At 37.7% G+C, this 20,294-nt stretch overlaps 1 long non-coding RNA gene across 25 annotated transcripts in view; it reads left to right on the plus strand.

Moving 5' to 3' along the window:
* LOC105066475 (uncharacterized) overlaps positions 1-20,294 on the plus strand; it is a 305,515-nt gene that overhangs the window by 11,181 nt on the left and 274,040 nt on the right. For 23 of the 25 annotated variants that reach the window (XR_012503250.1, XR_012503251.1, XR_012503244.1 and 20 more), the window contains one exon: positions 4,470-4,759. This is a non-coding gene — a long non-coding RNA (uncharacterized LOC105066475). Of the gene's footprint in view, positions 1-3,369; positions 3,508-4,469; positions 4,760-20,294 lie in introns of all 25 variants that reach the window. The other 2 variants (XR_012503240.1, XR_012503242.1) reach the window with 2 other exon arrangements.

A 20,294-nucleotide genomic window follows, 5' to 3' on the forward strand; every position in this document is an offset into this window, starting at 1 on the left:
GTGATGACCTCTTGGAGGAAATAACATCTACATTCAGACCTGAAGGGTTATTAAAAGTTAGGCAGATGAAGGGAATGGAGATTGGAAGTGGGAGGAGGGGGAGTGGGCTTTCCAGACAAGACACTATTTCCTAAGGTCTGGAGGTGAAAATCAACATGGTAGAGTCAAGTGTATTGGGGCAAAACATTATGAGTATGTGAATATGTGCAGTTTCCATACACCCTTGACCTTAAAGCAGAGGACTCAATCTTGCTTATTAGGTCTTTCGCATAATATGGTAATGGGCTTTTTTTTTTTTTTTTTTAGTAAGTAAAGTGACCAGGAGGGTAGCAGAGACTACCTTTCCCAGGGATTTCCGTATGTGCTTCCTTTCTGAGAGAAGTCTAGGGGTCTGAACCTGCTGGGTTCTCTGGCTGTTCTAGACCATCCTAGAATGGATTACCTTAGCTATTGGGCTTGGGTGGAAGACTGGGGACCCGGAGGGGTACATGATGCAGATAGGGTAGGATGGAGGGTGGAGCTACCTGACTGTGAGAGAGCCATATGGCGAAAAAGATTTTTGCCAGCTGCTCAGAATGGAAAAACCTTCCCGGGAAGGAAATTTGTATAAAGAGAATGCTTAGGTAGCTTCCTGTGAAAATCTGTGTGAAACTCCTGTGTTGTTTCTTTAGTAACTTCATGGTTAAGATCTACCATGTCCTTCAAGCTTTCAGATGTCAGGCTCGTATTTCTGGGACTGGAACACCACAGAGAGACTGGACTGGGAATTCTTTGGATTTCAGAAGGAAATGTAAGAAGAAAAACAGAAAAAGTTCAGAGAGCAAATACCTCAAAGTAAAGAGTTGGGGAAGGCGCAGAAGGAGACAGAGGCAGTGGAAGACCAGGTCACAGAGGCTTGGGAAGCAAAGTGAGGAGCATGGCAATTTCCTCTTGGGAAGGGGCATTGGGAAGACAGGGAAAAGAACTCAGGATCAGATATGCATTTCAGACAGATTACTCTACCTCTGGTGTCCAGAATAAGTAGAGAGGCAAGTCTCAAGGTAGGGAGGTGATTTGCTAGTTAGGGTATGTTGCAATCCTTAGCGGGCATGTATTATTACATTGATTTTTCAGATGCAGAAACAGGATGCAGGGAGGTGTTTGGCAGTAAACAGAGAGAATTAGGACTCCAGACTCTGGCTCCAAAGTCCATGATTTTTCTAGCTAGATCATACTGTACCCATCTACTAGACTGTACTACGCTTTGAAGGAAGAAGCTGGGTCTTCTTATTTATGGGTAACTGTGCGTGTTCTGGTTATCTATTGATGCATGACCAACCGTGACAAAACTCAGTGGCTTGAAACAGTAACATTTATTTTGCTCCTACCTCTGCAATGTGAGCAGAGCTTGAGGGAGACAACTCAGCTCTGCTCTACTCAGCAACACCTGGGGTGGCTTGAAGGCCGGGACTGTAATCACCTGTGGGCTCGTTCATACACCTGTCTGCCAGCTGATGCTCACTGTCGCCCGAAACCTTAGTTGGGGCTGATGGCCAGAACACCTCCATGTGGACTTTCCTTGTGTCCTGTTCCTTGTTTCCTCACAACATGGTGTCTGGGTTACAAGGGCGAGCATTCTAAGAAAGAGTGGACCATGCTGAAGTTAATATTGCTTTTTTTAAACTAGCCTTGGAAGTCACTGCTTGTTGGGAATGCCTCACTAAGGCTAGCTCATTCTTAAAGAAAAGAGAATTGGACTTTTGATTAGAGGAGCATCAAGGAATTTGCTGATGTGATTTAAATCAGTTACAGTGCCTGATAATAATAGCCAGTACTTATCAAGCATTTAAATATAGCAAGCACCCTTTTATATTGTTTTACTTGTATTGAATTATTTGATCCTAATGAGAGCCTTGTATTATTATACCCATTTCACGTGTGAGTAAATCTAGGTACAATAATTAAATATTTCACCTAAGATGACACAGATAGTAAGGGGTGGAACTACCATTGGACCCTACTCAATTTGCCTCGAGGGTCTATGTGCTTAATCAGTCCACTACACTGTACTATGTTGTCTACTGCAGAGTCTGGAATGTAGTCAGGAGCAATATATATTTGTTGAATGAATGAATATTTTGGGCTTCCCTCAAATGCTAGTAAAGGCACTCCTTAAGTGAATGATATTTCACTGTGTATCTGACTTTGAATGGGAGATGTACTCCTGTACGAGTGAAAAAGGTTAAATCATAGATTTCCAAGTGAGTGATGAAAGAACCTATTCATGGTACCTTTCATTTGGGAGATTCCTTAGGTATTCCATCCAACTACATTCAGGAGCCTGAACATCTTCCAAATAGATATGGTAACAGTTTCTCTCTCTCTCTCTCACACACACACACACACACAGAGAAAAATCATTGAAAGAGCATGTAGTTGTATGTATTACATTTTTTTCTTTCCCCAACCAGGCTTTATCTCAATAATATTCACTTTAAAAGAACATGTGAGAGATAATACATTCTCTATGGAAATTGTTTTTTAGTACTACTTTTTTGATAATTTAGAATCTAGGAAGAGCCACCTTGTGGCAAAATTTAGCATGTCACAGTAATAGAATTTACAGAAAAAATTATAAGCAGCTTTAAAATTAGGAATCCACTGTATAGCAAAATAAAAGGTATTGGTATTATACACAAGGCACTTAATATGGTTTCTGAGATATATAGTTTGATTTTAACATTAACAAATATTGTCCAAAGGTATTTATTGAGAATTCAGAAAGCCTAGAGTAATTCCTTGGTGTATTGCATACACTGATAAATTTGTATTTAAAATGCTCATTTCAGACTTTCAGTTGTCCCCTAGTACACTCAGTTTCAGCACTAATTTGGACCCTAAAAATGGAACTTTACAAGTATGTTCAATTAGATATTTCCTTAATATTTAATTATAATATAGCTTAAATTTTATTATATATTTCAATATATTTATGTAACATTGGTTGTAATCATGTATCAAGAATATGAAATTTTTTTTGGTTCAATTATTTACATTGACACCTTTGCAATTTTTCCTGAATTTCCTTCTTACACCCCAGAGATTCACTGAATTCACCTTCTTTCAGTTAATTCTCACATTTTCATGTCTTTCCTAAAACCTTCCCCATTTAGTTGAATGTGATAGTAAAGAGTTTTGCAACTCTTAATGAGTATTCATAATGTATACTCAAGTATGAGTTACCACACCAGTGTAGAGCTTCCTCTCTCCTCCTCTGGCACTTTGAAGATTTACTGGAAGCTAAGAGGTTAATTTAGCATCTTAGTCTGTTTTTATTCTCCTGCAACTTCTCATTTCCTTCATTCTTGTTCCCCTGATTTTACCTGACAGTCTGGTTTCTGTCTGGCGGTGGTGGAGTTGAGATGGTGATGGTATGAATATTGGCATGGAGATGTAGCAGAGATCTGCATCTAAATATCAGAGTCTAGAGGAAGAGAAGTCAGTGAGTTGGACTGAAAAGGAGAAAAGGTGAAAACACTGGGACATGCTGCATTTTTTTTTTTTTTTACAATAAAACCCTCTCTTTCTGGCTCTTGCTTCCCTTCACGTTTCTAAGTATATTTATCCCTCTCAAACCTCCCAGGATGTATGGCTTTCTGAGGGGCTCGCTTTGCTTATGTCTGTTGGCATTTCTGGGTTGCCAGTACTTCAACTCCAAATTTGGGATGTATGAGGTTAAAAGAAAACATAGGTAACTCACTGCTCTGTGGTTCCTTGGGTCTCCACGTCCCTAGCTGGTTTGCCTTCTCTGCACTTTTCAGAGTCGTCTTATGTTTGTTTTATATACAGTGTCCAGAGTTTTCAGTTGTATTTAATTGAAGAAATAGGGAGAAGAAGATTGACTTTTTCTTCTTGAAGAAGCCTCAAATTACTTTTTTTAGTTTTCAAAGTTTGCTTTTTATGAATCTCTTTTGTTATTATGTAGAGAATAGATTCAGAAGAGAAGGAAATAGGTTCCAGTCCAAGATGGAGGTGTAGGAAGACCCTAAGTGAGAACAGAAAAAAAAATTAGAAAGCAGGTTTTTCACCAAGGAATTTTAATCTACTTTGTCTGCTCTTGGTTATTTCATCCACTCCATGACTATTAATTTCTGCCTTCTGAGTTAAAGTTTACTGCAAGGGGTTAGGGATGTACAAACTGCCTGCTAAAACCACCCAGCTCCTTGTAAACTGAAGTCTGGTTTAATTCTGGAATATCTATAGGGGTTCTATTTCAGAATGAGGCTTGACTTTTCTACTAGACAGGTGGAGAGAGGAGGCAAAATAATGTAAGGTGTAGCAGAGAGGGCAGTCTGTGAGAGGGATTACGGTGGTTAGGTAATTTCCATTTAGTATCTACAATGTGCCTAGTACTGTGCTAAATGCTTTATATTGGCTCATTTAATCCTCAAAACAACCCTCTAAGTACTATTCTATTTCCATTTTTCCAGGTAAGGAAGCTGAGTGTTCTAGTTTCTCTTTGTTACAAATTACCTCAGAGCAACCATTTATTGTGCTGATGGATTTGTGGACCAGGAATTCATATCAGGATGGTTTGTCTCTCTGCTCCACGGTGTCTGAGGCCTCAGCTGAAAGACTTAACTCTGGGTCCATGATCATCTAAAGGCTCATCCACTCACAAGTTTAGTGACTGATTGCTGATGGACGCTGAGGAACTTTATGTCATATTTTCACATGGACTAGTTTGCACTTCCTAAAGGATGGTGGATGGATTTCAAAGGTGAGTGTTGATAGTGTTGAGGGAGGGAGGGGAAGAGAGAGAGAAAGAGAGAGTGAGAGAGAGGGAGGGAGAGGGAGAGAGAGATCATTTTTATGACTAGCCTTCGAAGCCATGGTAGCATTAACTTCTGCCACATTCTGTGCATTGAGTGACTATGTGACTATGAGGAATGCCCAATTTCAAGAGGAGGAGAAATCAACTTTTCCTCTTGATGGAAAGTGACAAGGTTCTGAAGAGCAATGTTTATGTTGTCACTTTTAGGAAATACAGTTTACCACACAGAGGCTCAGGTTAAATAACTCTCCCAAACAGCTGGTAAGTGAGCAGTCCCAACAGGTCAGAGTTACTTGTCTCTAACTTCGTGTTTTTGCCCCTTGGTCCCATTGCACAGTAGAGTGCTGTAGGATCAATACGATCTTAAGAGAACTACTGTGAATAAATAAGGAAAGAGAGTCACATGAACAACTTGAATTCAGAGTTTTGAATCTTACAGAAGATCCTTAGGCTTCAAGATTTGCACATCATTGAAACAATAGTTTGTACCTTTTTAATGTCACTTACTCACTTTTTACCTTAAATTATGTTATTTGTGCATATATCTTATAACACACTACCTCTCCCAAAACATATCGTCTGGTTGCTTATGTTATTCAGGGCAGGATCTTTGTCCAATCTGATTCATCTTCCTACCCTGACAACACCTACTGTGAGATGCAGGCTCATAGTAAACCCTCCACAAATGCTTGCCAAGTGAATAAATGTGACTTTATACAGTGTAAAATGGCAGAATGGTTTCAACTTTGTTGTTGTTGAACTACCCTGGGATACTTGATTATGGATGTTGTGAGAACCAGATTAGGTAATTTGAATGAAAGTGGTTTAAAAATGGTAAATGTCAGATGGGGTTTATGATGAACATGGAGGTGGTGGGTTCAGTCCTGGACCTCCGAGAGACCTGTGGCCACTGGGTGGTGGGAAAGTCTCCTTCTCAATATATTGGTCTGTCTGTCTGTCTATCTATCCATCTGTCTATCTATCATCTATTTGTAATTTAACATAACTCATAAATAAGATAATGTTATTTGTAATATTCTATTTTGTTTTACTTTAAAAAATATATCTTACAGCTCTTTTTATGTAAGTAAATGTAGATTTACCATAGTCTTATATTGGTATATACAGTTTTGTGGTGTGGGCATGCTCTGATATTGAAATAATTGCCTATTTCTGGACATTAGATTGATCCTACTTTTTTGTTGTTGTTGAAATTATAGATAATGTTGCAGTGAAATACTTGTGCATAACAAGAGTTTCTATAGGGTGGATTCATGAATGTGAATTACTGATATCCTTTTTTATGTTTAAAATTTTGATAGATACTAGCAGATTATGCTCTTAAATGGCTATGTGGATATACTCGTACCAGTATTTTCCTATATCTTTCCAATGCTGACTTTGTTGTGCTTTTGTCTAGGGAGATTGTAGCACAGTACAGTTAAAGAATCTTCACATCAGTAAAGGAAAGATTCTTGAATTGATGTCTGGTTTGAAATTCTTACTCTGCCACTAACTAGTTATGTGATCTCGGGTAAATTACTCCTTTTTTTCTAGCCTCAGTTTCTTCATCCATAAAATACAGTCAATGATAACAACCTTCCTGAATTGTTGAAAAGAGCTAATGAGGTAATTACATATATAAAGTACTTTGTGAAATTCTTGGAGCTAAGAATTCTAATTAAATTGTTTTTCCTTCCCATCAAATCTTTATTTAAATATATTACCTCAAAATGTGAGCCCTATTTTGGCCCTACACATCTTGTTACAAAGTCCTGCTTGCTTACTGAATTTTCAGAAGAATAGCATTTCTTCTGAAATTATAGTTTAAATTAAATATATATGCACGTGCATTCGTGTGTGTGTGTGTGTGTGTGTGTGTGTGTGTGTGTGTATTTGAAAGAATGTATTTTGATTTCCTGACTTTAAAAATCCACACACCTGGTGTTGTCATTTTTTTTTAAACTTCCTTTTAATTGCTCTCTTTGACCATGTAACAATCGTTTCTTGATCCATTTGTGTCTTACAAGGTGTATTTTAACGGTGCTATATCATACTAATCCTGAGAAAAACTACAGTTTTCCTATATGTTGTTTTCAGGGCAGATGTACTGCCTTAAGGAAATATGTTTAAAAAGCTGGAGTTTCTACCTGTTAATGTAAAATGGTCCCAAGAAAAAGATAAAGGACAAAATTAAAAATTTACAATTATACTATAACCCTTGATTGTGTTTCCAGGAGTTGCCTAGCCCGGATGAAATTATTTGGTTTATAATGAGTTTTAGAAGAAATGAAGAGAATGGAGGTATTGGAAAATGAAATATGTCTCTTAATTGAAGAGAGACTATGATTGTTTCTTTGCAATCTAAATCAAATTATTATGACAGTGGTTTCTAGCAATTGAAAAGAGGAATTATTCTCTGGAAATAATGACTTCATTATATAACCTAAAAAATATAAGCTAAAAAAAATTTTAGTTATCTTTCTGCTGAAATAAATGATTTAAAAATGAAAATATTATTATTCTTGTTCCTCTGTAGAATTTAGTTTTTCTCAAAATAATATATAAGCATTGGAAGGCAGGTGTCTGATTCTATGCTGGAGTTTTTATTTGGGCCACTAGGAGATGTAAACTACCTGGGTAAAGGAAATGGAGCTATATATGTGCCGTATATACATATATATATGTACACATTCAAAGGTATATAAAACGTTTATGATTTTAATTGATTTCATAGAAGTTTCAAGAAGTTAATTTTTAAATTTGCTCTTTGAGGTGAATATAATTTACATTTTCAAGAATATAATTTGCACCTTTATGTTATACATACAAACACATAAATAATCCAAGTACATGAAAAAAAAAACTACATTGGATGTAGGATGCCCCAAATATTGATTCTTACAAAAGAAGTGTGATAAACTCATTTTCCTCACATTCTGAGAGAAAGAATACTTTTAAGTATTTATTTTCTACATTTGAGGGAAAGTGATCTCCCCAAACTCCATTGCTCACTAGATTTTTAATAATGTGAAGTACTACCCAGTTTCAGCCTTAAGAACAAATACTAATTGTCCAAATCCAGATGTTAGAAATAATTACTAAAGCCTTCAGTCATTTTCCTTTTCCCATTTACTGGTACATGGACCATGCAAATCATTATTCAGGCATGGCCCTTAAACTCTTGGAGTCTTGATTGGGTTCTCACATTTTGGAAACTGGGAAATTTGGTAAAACAATGTAATAGTACTTATCTGCCTGTCTGTGTATCTATTCATTTATCTAATTAATCTCTCTCTCTGTCTACCCTACGAATTTATCTGTCAATCTCTCACCAGCTTACCTACCCTACATGTATTATGTGTATTACTCTTTCTTCTATTAAACATGCACTGTCTTCTTCTGTATATATAGTTACATATATAGTAGTTAGTTACATTTCTTTTTTTCCCCCATTTTTGTATAATAGATTAACTTTTAGAATCTAGGCATTTGGAAGCAAATCTTCATAGAATCACACTCTTGGAGAGTTGTAATTGTTTGAAAATTCTTCCTTGTTTTGAATTGAAACTTCTGTCCATTGGGCTCACTTCTAGTAATGAGCAGCATGCCCAATCTTTCCTGAAACACTGATCTTATTTTGTAGTTCGACTGTTCCTTTCTCCTTTCATCTTCAGCTTAATCCTCTCCTACAGGCTGTCACACCCAGCTTTGGGACTTCTTTTTAGATACATACCTCTAGACAAGAAATGTTTGTATGTACAACTATATGTATGTACCCCCTCTCCCTGGTTACTTTCTTTTTCTGAATTCTGATTGCTAATGTATTATCCATAAATCTCAGTTGCAAACAGTCCTGAAAAAGGTCACCTATGTTCATACCAATGTGAAGAATTAAGGGCAGTTGTTACGGAACTCAGGTCCAGTTGCTTGCCACTAGAAGATCAACACCTGAGAGGCAAGTGTTGCTAGAAAGGAAAGTTGCTTTTAATTAGAATGCCAGCAATCTGGGGAGATGGTGGACTCATTGTCCCCAAAAACCAACTCCAGAGATTCTGCTTGGCCATGAAAGTTTTAAAGGGAAAAGGGAAAGTAATTTCAGTTAATTATTGAGATGAGGGTCAGAGTCATCGTCATCTCCCACTGTGTGCAGGCTTGTTGACTTCCTATGGTCTTTCTTTAGATGCTATCTTATTCATACAGTTCATGAGATTACTGAAGGGGAAGCTAGGGAGGAGATCTGGTCATCTGTTAATTACTTATTCATTTCTACTTCTTTGATCTACGGAAAGAACCAACAGGTTAGGCAAGGTATTGTATGAATAGAAGATTCAAAAGGAGTGCTAGGGCCAGAAATGAGTAGAGCGTCGGGATGTCTGATATAAAAGTAGTTACAGTGTAGCTTTTCTTAAATTGACAAGAAAAGGGGTTTCTTGCTGAGGATGGTTTCCTGCGAAGAGCTGCTTACATAACAAATGTAATAAATTTGAGATTATAAACTAGTGTGATTAAAAAAACCTCGTAAGTCTAATTTTGATTCCTTCTGTATGCTACTCTCAAAGATAAATTTTCTGAAAATAAGACTTACTCAAATCAATATCTCAAAATGATACCATGTACAGAATGAAGTCTGAATGCTGTATCGAGGCACCGCAGACCCTTTAATCCAGTTAGCTAACTTTATCTATAGCTATTCTCTCATTAAAAACTTTAGTAAAATAAATCTGCATATTATTCTTGGATAGACAGTGTATTTCGAAAGGCCAGTCTGTTTGTATTTAATTCCTGCTCTGCTGCCTTCTCATTGTATAGCTTGGGTAAATTAATTAAGTTCTCTGTGCCTCATTAAAAAGGAACAAATAATAGTATCTACTTCATGGGGTTATCATGATGAGTAAAAGTGTTCTTAAATGTAAAAATCACAGAAAATCATACATGACACATGGGAAGAATTCAATATATATCAGCAAAAAATGACACATATGCTTCATTTAGTTTATTTTCACATACCATTTCTTTTTCCTATAAAATCATTACTTCTTTCTCTTTATTTAAACCCTCCCTTCCTTCAAGACACATTTCAGATCTGATCTCCATCCTTCAATGATGTCTCCCCTTCTGAAGTTGTGTGTTTCTTTTCTTTTTTCTTTTTTCTTCTTCTCCCCACCTCTTTTTTTTTTTTCTTCTGTCATTGACACAGTGCTTAGTTTGGGCAACCAAATTATTTATTATTCAAGTTGGGACTTTTTTTTTTATAGTGAAAATGAGTACTGTTGATTATGCCACTGGGATAACTGGCATAAATTGGGACTGACCTAGACAAAGAGACAGATGGATACCCTATCAATAGGGGAGTCTTAAGTTATCAAATCTATTATTATCAAATCAAAGCAAATTTTGTACGCAAATTGTTATGGCAGTTCTCCCATCAATTTACATGTCAGGAAAAGAGATTCATTAAAATGAACCTCAGCTATTTCTGGCCATTCCCAGAGTACTGCATCTCATCTGTTCAGGCACAAAGCCCTCAGGTTCTACTGCTCAGTCTTCTTTGATCCTAGTGTTTCTTCTGCTTTCCTGACCGCTGATCCTTAGGAGATAACCACTCCATCAGTGCCCCACCACACTGACTCCCTACATTACCCCTCCTCACCCCCACATCCCTCTCCAGGCTCTGGAGAGGAGGAACTGCTCTCACTTGTATCATGCCTTCCCACAATGCACACGCAACACAACCGAGACCATGATAATCCTTGTCTAGGCACCATAGAAAAAAGAAAGGAGTTGAGAAGTTTAAGTTAGAAAATTCCAAACAACCACTGTTTAAACCTGTGCTCACACTTGTGGTCACTTATAAGCCCATTCTTTGCCTTTCTTTCAGCCTGTCTTCTGTGACCAGGGACAGCTCAAGCCCCACTATTAGAACCACTCCAGAATTCGCAGTCGTCTTCATGCGTCAAATGTCCCTACCCAGAAAAGAGACAAATTTCTTTTATACCCAGGTTCTCCCACACCCACCCTTTCCACTCCAGCCCTCTGGTTTAACGTCTTTTAGGATGATTGGCAATAGCAAAATCTCTTTCTGGGGAAGCCACCCCAATCCTCAAGGATGTGGTCTGGTTCTGTTCTCTTGTTAATATAATCCTAATAGCCTGACATTGATATTTCCCTAAAACTAGGATATTTACTTTTACTCATTATCACCTGTTATATAGCATCTGCTACTTTGCTATGTTGCCTTTTCATAAATATGTTCTGTATCCTTAACTTGATTGTGTGTTCCTTGGGAGCAAGTATTTCCTTTGCCTAGTTCCTGACACAGCAGTGGTGCTCAGTGAAAGTCTGTGGTTGATGAGTGTGGGTGACGTGGTAATACAGAACACTCCTAATTTATGAAATACCCATTCCTTACTCCAATATCACTTCCTTCTTTCAGAAGTAGTTCATGTGTAGAACAACTTTCCATGAATTTCTGGGTTCTCTTGGTGGAGCCATGTTGCCTCCTGGTCTACTCAGTGCATTCTCCTGGTCCATGCTTCTTATGTTGTGATGTCACTTCCTTTCTGGGACAAGTTAGTCTTGTATCCTTGAGATCAAGCACAGGCCAGCTCAAACCTTGGTGAAGGGTTTGTTCAGGAAGTGAAATCCACAAGAGATATGTGCCATAAAATCACCAATATTAATGCTGGGCTCATGGAGGAGATTTGTGTTAGGAAATTTCCCCACCAGCACTATCTTTTTCTGAACAGATCTGTCAGTAGAACTTCAGTGGCCTGCTCTGGCATCTCTTCAATTGTTTAACACAAATATTCCTCTCAAGTATACATTTTCCTCTTTTCAACTCTTACAGTTTTCACATAATAATATATCTTTGTCAACCAACACATTCTATCTGTGCTCCATTGGATATCAAACATGACACAAAGCAAGGAAGGTCTTACTCTTTTATCAGTGTAATGTTTTTTTCTATCTTTTGTGCTGACCTGGTGTCAGCAGCTATTTCGCTAGAGACCATCATCAGTACATACAGTTAACCGCAGAGATACATACTCAGATTTTGACCTTTGTTCTACACACTGAGGACAAAGAAGAAGGAACAAAACTGATAGTTTATTTGAATAGAAAATGATGGAAGAGTCAGGAAAGGTATCAGTAAATGAAAAATTCTACCAATTATTATAATTTGGTTTTAAGGTGGTTTGTAAGATTTGCATATTCATTTCAGCCAAATAAATTGAACTCTTCCAAACAATGGAAGATCTGTTATTTTTATTATTTCATTTACTGCTATACAGTTTAATGCTTTGCATTTTTGCTGGGCATTATAGCATCTACCTGGCTTGTAAACAAATAATAAAATTACAACTTAGTCTTTGGTAGTAGGTTCATAATATTAATTAACTTATACTTTATGCAGTGTGCAGTAAACTCAGGGACATTATATTGGCAAACTATGGAATCTGGTCTGAGAAACTATAAACTTAGCATTTGCTGGAAATCAGTGAGGGGGACAAATAAATACTACCTCTCTTCCTCAAGGAGCAAGGCAAATGGAAGTCCAAATATTAGCTCTATTTTTCATAACGCTAGTATTTCAGACGAATTTCCTTACCAAGTCATAAGTGTCTGGATTAAGGCAGCCTGCTGCACGTACACCACAAACCAAAGGGTGGAAATCTGGCTGGAGCCTGATGGATTGCCCGCTTGCTGTAGACAGGGCCTTCCTAAGAGAATGGACAGCCTAGAGGAAAGGGTTTTCATAACCTATGTTCTCCTTCTGGACTCAAGTCATTTAGGGGATGGTGAATGAGGAGGTAGAGAGAGGCCAGGAGTGTTTTACTGATAAGATTCCCTCTGCATCAAAGGAAACATCAGGAGTGGCCATTAAGCAACTGTCAGCATGAAAATTTCCTGGGGTTTTGAACTTTAATCCATTAGGCTTAACTATTAAATCTTTGGACAGCCAAAGTTATAACCATCCCACTGAGAAAGGGGAGCAGGGGTCTTTTAGGATGACCCTTCCCCTGAGGCTGCTCTGCAAGTTTCCTAGTCTCTGTTCCATTGAGTACCTACCGGAAACACTAGTAGGCGGTATAGAGTTTACACCCAAAAGGCTCTAAAATAGATCATAACAGTAATCAGTGAAATTAACTCCTCCAAGGCCACTCTGCATTCAAGGCTGAAGTTCGCTTGTGTGTTACTTATACTGTATGTCCGAATGGCCTATCAGAGGTTCTTCAGAGAGAGCAAATGACAAGTCACAAAATACAATCCTCTCCTTACTATCAACTTCCCAAGGAGAAATGAAAGTTGTAAAGTTAATTCCCCTTTCAAGTTATATCCATCAAGTTCTGGTAGGAAGCAGATGGTATGCTCAAACTGGGCAATTGAGAATTAATAAAAGGACTGTTCACGCCAGTGAAGACAGAGTATAAGGAAATCAAGAAGGATGGACAATATTATGGGTTATCAAGAGGGAATACTTGTCACCACCCTGGCCTGAAGGAGCACAAGGAGGAAGAGAGCCTCAGATTCTGGAGAAAGTAATCGTCAGGAGAGGGCTGCGTTCAATGGAGGGATGAAACTAACTTGTGGTGACCCCTGGAGGACAAAGGGAATAAACACCCTGACCTAATTTTCCTCTTCTGTTATTGCTTTCCAATGGTTGAATCCAGTGGGGAGTCAGAGGGCCAGGCACCTGTGCGACCCCTGAAGCGCCAAGTATACAGAGTGATCCAGAGGAGCACGGAGAAGATAACTAGCTCATAAATTCAAGTTTAAGAAAGAGGGCGAAGAAAATAAAGTCTAAAATCAAATTCTGTTGCCCTTGTGTCGTAAAATGCCAAAGAAAGTTAAGTCCCCAATCCATTCTGTTTAACTTAATATTCTGCTCAGTCTCAGCGAGAGTAAATTTCTCAGTGCTTGGCAGAGTTGGATTTCTTTTAAAAGGTGCAGGCTGGGCTGTCTTCTTTTGGAATGGGTGTAGATCCTTCAGGGCCTCAGAAGTTGTATTAGCTTAATGCCACTTGTTTTATGAGCTACAGTTTTATTTGTTTATTTAGGTTTTTTGGGGTTTTTTTCCCCCTTTTGTACTGTTTAGTCTTTCTGTGAGCTACACTTTTAAAGAGACCAAAGAGACCAAGGACACATCAGATTGTATCAGCTTTAAGCGCACACAGCAAATTCTCAAATGACCCACCCAATCCGTAGTCCCAAGAATCATTAAATGAGGCAAGATAATATTTCCAGAATCCAGAACCCAGGATCTAGTCTAACCAAATACTGGTTGTCAAAGACCACAATGTAGGCTCAAAGATACTTAAATGAAGGCGCTCAGAGAAAATATTCTTGATCTAGCCTTGCTATTATGCCAGGCAGTCCATGCCAGTTGGTCCAGAATTCATAAACTCAAATGGGAGAAATCAGTAAGAGGTTAATTTTTCCTTTATGCATATATGGGGGAAAAATCCACCTCTGCACAAAGTCCTCTTCCAGATTGTGCATTTGAGACAAGGCTGCTGTTTTTCAAAGTTTAGAAATTTTTTAATGGTGGAAGCTCCATACAGAAAATCCTATTTGAGGAGACATTCTTTTTTATTTTCTATTTATTTACTTTTAAGCTTTTTTTTGAGGGGGGTGAGTCATTAGGTTTATTTATTTTTATTTATTTATTTATTTTTGGTGGAGGGAGGTAATTACATTTATTTATTTATATTTTAATGGAGGTACTGGGGATTGAACTCAGGACCTCATGCTTGCTAAGCACACGCTCTATTACTGTGCTATACCCTCTCCCCACAAAGAGACCCTCTTTTCCATCCCATGTACAAAGTCTCTTACTTTTGCATTTCTTCTTTGTACTGTTGATCTGTGCCTGACATTGAAAATCTAAACCTAGAAACTTACTAGTGTAGTGTAGCACAGGTAAAACTCGGGAAGGGCATGTGTGAAATCCCTTCAACATAACAGAAACAAATATTCTGTCTCCTGTCTGATTTTAGGAACTCTGTATAAAAAGACTGCTTCCTGTGGTTGAATTTTTGCCTCAGCCACACCTGCTTAAGGAAGCTGCAGCAGAATCCCGCCTCCCGAGCCTACCAGGTTAGCTCTTGATACATCCTTTGAGGAGGCCCACAACCCTGCATTCCGTATGGCTATCATCCTGCTAGTCCTGGTGCATGTGGCATTGTTCCCCTAAAAAAGCCTTTTTAAGTGGTGATCACCAGCAAGTGAAAAAATACCATGGGGCTTAAGTCTTTCAAGCCAGGGCAGAAAAAAACCCAGTTGCATAATTATAAACTCCAAGAGAGTCTGATAATTTTTCCACACATGGTCAAAGTAAAAAAAACTGAAACCATGAATCGTAGCTACCCCAGAAGCCTCAGTCATGCCTGGTGTGTCAGTCCCGAAATACGAATTCTCCCTTCTGTTACAAAGATCCTGGCCCCATGTAGCAGATACTGATACTGATGCTCCATCAAAAATAAGCATAGTCCTCCTTACCCACCACAGAGTAAATCTTATGTCCGGACCTGGAGCAGTAAAGAGTATAATCTTCTGTAGGGCATTTGGTTCCCGAGAGAAAGGAGAGTGGAAGGAGCCAGATAACACGTGCTCAGTTTCTCTTTCTGTGGCAACTAGGAAAATGCACGGCTTGCATCTTCTGCAGCAGGGAATGTAATTGACTGACTGCCCCAGTTGCTGCCCTTCTGAAGCCAACTCTGCTATTGCTCTGAAGCATCTGGGGTTGCTCCTATACAGTGACCAAACATGGCTTGGGGACAGGTGCCAGCCCATTCCTCAGACTTTTTGAATGGGCAGCCTAGGTGTGAGGTCCCCATTGGCCTTGCCAAGCCTCTCAGAATGGCACCACAGTCTGAGACTTTTACTGAGTCTCCTTAGCAGATACCAGACCTGCATCGCATTGTGAAGGCTCTCGCCTCCCTTCCTTGGCTCCCTTCCCCTCATCCTTCATAGGCATTTCCCCCAATAAACCTCTAGCATGTCTAATCCCATTTTGCATCTGCTTCATGGAGGACTTGAACTAACATACCTTACAAACTCATCAACTTGATGGGTAATTCTGCCCATCTCCCCTAGACTGAGTGAAGGGAAGGATGAGAGTGTGAAGCTGAAAAAAAAAATATCTTTCCACATGGAATACGATATCAGGATTGGAAAATAAGCTGCAAGCCTTATGGTTTCATTACTAGAAGTTAGGGAAACTAGACTGTATCCAGTCTTAGTCTGTTTCAAATATGTCTGCATCAAAGTATGTCAATGGAGTTGCACAGTTGCCAGGAGCAGAATATTGAGCTTTTCATTGTGATGAGAAAATATAACTGATTAACTAATTGAATAAAAATTAATCAGTTATTTAGTTTTTAAATTTCAAACTTTAAGTAATTGCTCTTGTGTCTTACACATGCTATGACCTCCTGATTCTTTTTAGTGCATTTCTATTTGGTTAAAATTGTCAGCATCCAAACCAACTATACTTAAAAAAATTGTCAGCGTCCAATCAGTTGCTCAGACTAGAAATTCTGATTCAGCTCTTTCTTTATGGTCCATAATTAACCCATTGTCAGAGACTTTATAATGTACTGTTCAAAGAGATCCAGAATCTTTTCCCTCCTTTCCATTTTTTTTCTGATACTGTTCTTGTCATCAAATTTGACTCGTTTAAATAGCCTTGTCTGTCTTCAGACTCTTCGTTATTCCAATTGAATCTTTTTTTTAATCTATAAACCAAATTCTATTACTTTCCTGCTTAGAAATTACTTTCCATTACCTGTAAGATGAGGTTAAAACTTATCATGATGCAAAAAATTCTTTGTAATTTGACCCCAAACTCTCTTTTGAGACTCATACTAGCAAAACTTCCCTTCTTCATGTCCCTTGCTCTAGCCACACAAAATCATTGAATGCTCCTTATATTTGCTAGTTGTTTCACGTCGTTGTGTAATTGTGAATGTTTTTCTTTAGGGCTTGAGTTTTATTTCTTCTTCCCACTTTCCTTTCTCTGATGACTTCTTCCACGTTCTTTGAAGCCTGGCTTAAAATTACCTCTTCAAAAAGGACTTCGAAGATTTCCCAGGCAGAATTACTCATCTCTAATATTTGCTCTTAAAACAAATGTAAAAAAATTGTGTAAAACTATTGGGTGTAAGATAGGCTCAAATATGTGTTGTACAACATGGGGAATATAGCCAATATTCTGTAATAACTGTAAATGGAAAGTAACTTTAAAAAATTATAAAAAAATAAAAAAATTAAAGAAAAACCACATTGTATATATAAATCTACAACGGCACTTTTCAGTTATATTTTTCTCCCTATGTGTCATTGTCCCTTTTGATTGTAAAGTCCAATGAGGGTAGGCAATTCTGGGTGGCACAAAATAAATTGAATTTAAGTGAAAATTTCAAGATACAGAAAAAGGGTCTAGAAATAATCAACATTAAAATGTATTTCTCCTTTAACATATATTTCTGTTCAATAAATAGTAAACAAATTCTAATTAATGTATATTTTAAGTAATAGAAAGTAGCAGAGCCTTGCTACAGCCTATTTTCAATATCATGAAATATTTAATATTTTGGTTTTCATCAAAAAGGCAGTATATAATAATGCAGTATTACTTTAGTTATATTGTTGCAACTGAGTGTCTCTTATATCATTAGCTCCAAAGAACAGTTTTAGCTTAGGGTATACTGAAGTCATAAGTCGAAAACTGATGGAAAATTTTATAGGCATTATTTCTCTTTGTACTCCTTTTTGTTTTATTGTCAATAGTCAGCATCAAAAATAACCGTAACTTATGTAGCAAAAGGAACCTAAATGTAGTTGGATGTATTTTTCAATGTTGAACTAAATCACTAGAGCAAATACTAACAGTTGAATATGTAGCTGATAAATCATAGACATATACAAGCAACATTAATGAAACATTCATACTGAATACAGATTCATTTTTAGCAATTTAGAACATTTTTGAGCAACTTCATTTAGCAAGTTGTTCTTACTGAAGGAGGGGAGAAGATGTATGACCTCTTTTGGTCTTAGTTTCCTTAGTTGTAAATTGAAAGAATTGGTCTAGGCTTACTCATTGATTCAGAATGCTTACATACCAGATGTTAGTGCTGGAAACACAACTATGAGCAAGATAGACATAGCTCCTGCCTTCTATTGACTTAAAAGTCATAGGTAAATTTAAATTTCTTTTTCCTTTAGGGCTTCATAAACATGGCATGATGATATAAAATTGAGAAGGATAATGAAATATTATTCATATTTTCTTTTTATTCAGAAGCAGCACAGTTTACTGATGTTTATAAGATTAAAATTTCTTTTTGGAGGACAAGTTTTGATGGTTGAATTGTGGTAAACATATTGCCACTATTTTGTTTAGTAATTGGCCCCCAACTTTTTTTTTCTGGCCCTTGACTTTGAACAATAGAAAATTGGTTAATGTATTGACCACACATAGACTAAGGTTTAGTCAGACATACACATTTTAATTCCCAGAATCCCTTATACAGATTTCATTATGCACACTGAGTCTTACTTGATTCTAGATTGGTATTACAGTCTATGGCCTTGTATTATTATTATTGTCTTTGGACTTGGTAATGGGGACAGGACATTCTTCTATTGCTTTAAATGCTGTAGCAGAAGGGACAACTGATTCAGAAATATGAATTATTTAGCCAACTTTTAAAATTGATAGTGGATGATGAATAAGGAAGACAAAGAAATAAGCAAATGTCCACTGTCTTAGTAAATCCGCCCCACGGAAGCTTTCGGGATTACCCAGAATGACGCAAAGACACTAAGAGGAAGATAATGATTTTTGAATCCATGTTATAAATGCTTTCCATTTTAGTTGCTAATTATGTATTTGTTAATACCATCGGAGATATTTTCACTATCACACTCTGATCATATCCAAAGAACTAATCTTTAGAATCAGAAAACCTGCCACCTTACTTTTAAAAATGTTATCCAGCCGTGTTATATCTCTCCTAAGTGGAACAACTCAATGACAGAAGCAGGCACCTTTCAGCTTACTTTTCCATTTAAAATGTGAAAAACTGTAATATTCCTTAGTGTAGCAGGAATGACATTTTCATGGTATTACACCAAAATTGATTTTTTCCTAGTAATTTTATGGCTCTCATATGAAGAGCTATCCCTGGTAGCTCAGATTATACTACTATTCTTTAGTGTAGAGAAGATACCTCATCTATTATTGAGGCTGGAGACTGAGGTTTAATGTCTCCTGGGAAGAAGGAAGAAGTAAGAGAGATGTCGCCCCTCAGGCCAACACTTCATGACAAGCGAATGAGCCTCTCCCACACGAAGTCTTGATTTGCCTTGATCAGTGGCTTCTGCACTGGACCCTGGGGTGGACAGTCCAAGCACGTGAGCCATTGAAGAGCCATCTCTCAGATTGCTATAGTTTTGTGGGTCTCATGGACATGAGCCCCCGTAGTTTTCAGAGTTAGATGTTTTGGAAGCTTGTTTCTCAGGTACAGGTCTGTGTGTGTGTGTTGTGTGTACAGAAATTTTCTTTTTTTTAAATTGAGGCATAGTTGGTTTATAGTGTGGTGTTAATTCCTGGTGTACAGCATAGTGATTCAATTATACACATATATATTATATATATACATATATAATATATATGTATATATATATATATTTCCTTTTCATATTCTTTTTCATTATAGGCTATTACAAGGTATTGAATGTAGCTCCCTGTGCTATACAGTAGGACCTTGTTGTTTATTTTATAGATAGTAGTTAGTATCTGCAAATCCCAAACTCCCAGTTTATCCCTCCACTACCCTCCCCTTTCAGAGGCAGGTCTTAAAAGGACTGTGAGTCAGTCCCCGTGCAGGGGGTGGGGGTTATGGTGAGACTGTGTTCCAATTTCTCCCACTCACTTTGATGTGGGTCTTCTCTCTTTACCAGTGACGTCGCTCACTCAGCGATTTTTTAGGTTTATTTTTAAAGGAAGCTGTTCCATATATAGCTGTAGATGGGGTGTGTTCATGGGAGGATGTGAGTTCTGGATCCCCTTATGTGACCATCTTGAACTAGAACTTTAGACCCCATTTCTTGATGGAAGGTGGCAAGGTCATATTGTGGAAGAGAAAGTGGGATGGGAGGCATTGTTCTGGCAGCCTTTGGAAAGTACAGGGAGAATCCCTGAACCATATTTACTTGAAAGGGAGTGCTGTACACTAAAAGGAGACTAGTTAAACTCAAAGTGATTGGGATAATATTAACTGAAAATTTAAATTCCCCTGTTACTCAGTGAAATGTGGGTTCACTGAAAAGATTAGTTTTCTTTCTCACGTATTGTAGTAACAGATACTTATTTTGCAATCCCACTATGTTAGCCTAATAGATTTGGGTTTAATTTTGAAACCACTATGTTCTCTGTCAATGACATTTTAATAGCTAGCCTGTATCTCCA

Source organism: Camelus bactrianus, chromosome 29 (genome assembly GCF_048773025.1).
Source record: "Camelus bactrianus isolate YW-2024 breed Bactrian camel chromosome 29, ASM4877302v1, whole genome shotgun sequence".
NCBI lineage: Eukaryota > Metazoa > Chordata > Mammalia > Artiodactyla > Camelidae > Camelus > Camelus bactrianus.